The following is a 2432-nucleotide window of genomic DNA, read 5'->3' on the forward strand; positions in this document are numbered from 1 at the left end:
CACACAGACACACAGACACAGACACACAGACACAGACACACAGACAGACACACACACACAGGTGGAGCATCAGGTCCAATAAGACAACACTATAGCAATCATATCAGTGACTTTACATGTTTATATTCATGTTTAAGTCTATACAATTCTCTCATCTACATATTAGGGTAAATTGCATGAAAACTTCCAAGAAATGTCCCGAATCATTTTAAACCCTATAAATCTTGTCTATAAATATGACAAGCACATTTATTTTGTGGAATTCACATAATAACTATAAGTACTAATGTTGATGGAATCTTAAGGTCCATTCACATAAAGAATGTTAAATATAACTGTATTAGCATCCACACCAAAGGATGATATCATTCTCAATCTGCGTCTCAATCAGCTCCCTTGTTCAGTAGTCAGGGCACTGATCAGGGAGCTGTCTCAATTGAAAAATCCTTCCAGTGCACTGGAACGTTCGCTCCCTGAAAAATCCCACAATGCATCGCAAATTCTAGGGAGCATCGGCGCTCACTATGCTGCCTTTGAGTGAAAATAACGTCCCAGTGCACTGGAACGTTCGCTCCCTGAAAAATCCCACAATGCATCGCAAATTCTAGGGAGCATCGGCGCTCACTATGCTGCCTTTGAGTGAAAATAACGTCACATTTCTGAAGCGCTAAACAAACCGCACGAGCAAGCTCGATAAATATAATGCCACGAAATAGAAGATTTGAAAAGACAAACCGTTTTTTGTTGTTGTTATCATTTCAGCATAAACACACATCGCTAGTAGGGGTGTAACAGTTCACAAAATTCACGGTTTGGTTTGATACGACACAGGGGTGTCACGGTTCGGTATGTTTTCGATACAGCAAAAACAAAAAAATGGCAGACAGATTTCCTTGATTATTACTTTTTTTATTTATTTAAAACTTATATCATATGATCTTAAAACTATTTTGGACTTTGGAAGGTTTTTTGACTTCTGCCGTTTATCTAAGATGATTTTGGAAGCTTTTTTAACATTCGTTTCTTATTTATTTGGTTCCACCGTGTTTGCTGATTTTCAGTGTTTTATATTTAAACTTTGTGTAAGTTATTTGTTATTTTAAGAAAAAATCTGATCGTGATTAAACCAGAAAAATGTAAAATAAATGAACAAAAAACAATTTTTAAAGTTTGGGCTCCTAACATTAGATTCACTCTCACCCAAAGCAGTTATTGTAAATGAAATGGTCACAGATAATAGTTTTGATGTATTCTGCTTGACTGAAACCTGGCTAAAACCTAATGATTATATTGGTCTGCGCTCCAGGAGCGGTGCGTCTGCAGCAGTCATGCTACGATCATTTCCGCACGGAATCTATAATCCCGGGTATACTTCACTCTCCGCGTTCCATTCCGTCTCGTGCACAGCTTTCAAAGTATACTCAACTGCGGATGAGTGCGGACGAGCTCGACACAGGCGCAAGTCTATTTCTGCTGTGCTGCACACGCTGAATTAAAGTGACAGCGTATTATTCGCGGTCAAACAAGGCAATAATAGACGGCACTCGTGGTGGTAGTTAAAGTTATATTCATTCATTCATTGTACCAATTTCGGTACCAAAGCAAAACACAAAAACATGCTAATTGAACAACATATTTATTAATAACGTTAAACAAAAATTAAATGTACAAAACCAATGCCATTCTTTATACTTATTTGTTAAGTGTTTCTAGTTTTCCCACAAGTAATAAAAGTATGAAAAAAGTAAACAAGTTTCACCCAAAAGTTTAGTCATAGTTCTGCTGCCACTGAAAAACATCTGTAAACTGTTGTCTGTTTTAGGGTTTGCTCATCTGTAATACTATCGTGTAACGATACCATAGTGATACCATAGTGTTGAGCATTGTCACATAACATCATTTTGATTATAAAGTTTAACATCAGCTCACTGGTGTAAGCAGATTAAGACATTTCAATGTAAAGCCAAACCAAATAATGTTAGCACCAGCTCGCAATTCAGTATGAACACATGGGAGTCTAGCCTAAAGGAACACAGCTTATGAAAGGAGCATGTTTTAATGAAGTTGTTATTTTTAAATAAAAATTGTTACTGTATGTGTATGTTAAAAGTACCATTCCGACAGCAAGAACGATCCTAAACTAAATGAAGATTAATGTCTTGGGTATGATGTGTTGATTGGACCAATCAGATAAGAATAACTGGAGAGTCAGCGAGAGGCTCATTTGATTGGCTACAAGAAGAAGGTGGCCCCGCCCTCCCCCTCACGCTTGCAAAACTCAGTTAGTGAGAGAACAATGCCAAAATTGTAAGCGCAGAGAAAAGAAAGACGGAGCTGTACATATCGGTTTATTTCGGGAACTTTTTGCCCCACATGCACAACAAGTCATTTAGACATTTGCAACAGTTAGTTTTTTTACACATACAGATTGG

The 2432-nt window shown here is 37.4% G+C and overlaps 1 protein-coding gene across 1 annotated transcript in view; it reads right to left on the reverse strand.

Annotated features, from left to right (window-relative positions):
• Nucleotides 1-2432, reverse strand: part of LOC107657358 (pre-mRNA-processing factor 40 homolog A-like) — a 43816-nt gene that overhangs the window by 32402 nt on the left and 8982 nt on the right. The gene's annotated exons all lie outside the window — the stretch shown is intronic.

The sequence above is a fragment of the Sinocyclocheilus anshuiensis genome, unplaced genomic scaffold, assembly GCF_001515605.1.
Source record: "Sinocyclocheilus anshuiensis isolate Anshui unplaced genomic scaffold, SAMN03320099.WGS_v1.1 scaffold355, whole genome shotgun sequence".
Taxonomy (NCBI): domain Eukaryota; kingdom Metazoa; phylum Chordata; class Actinopteri; order Cypriniformes; family Cyprinidae; genus Sinocyclocheilus; species Sinocyclocheilus anshuiensis.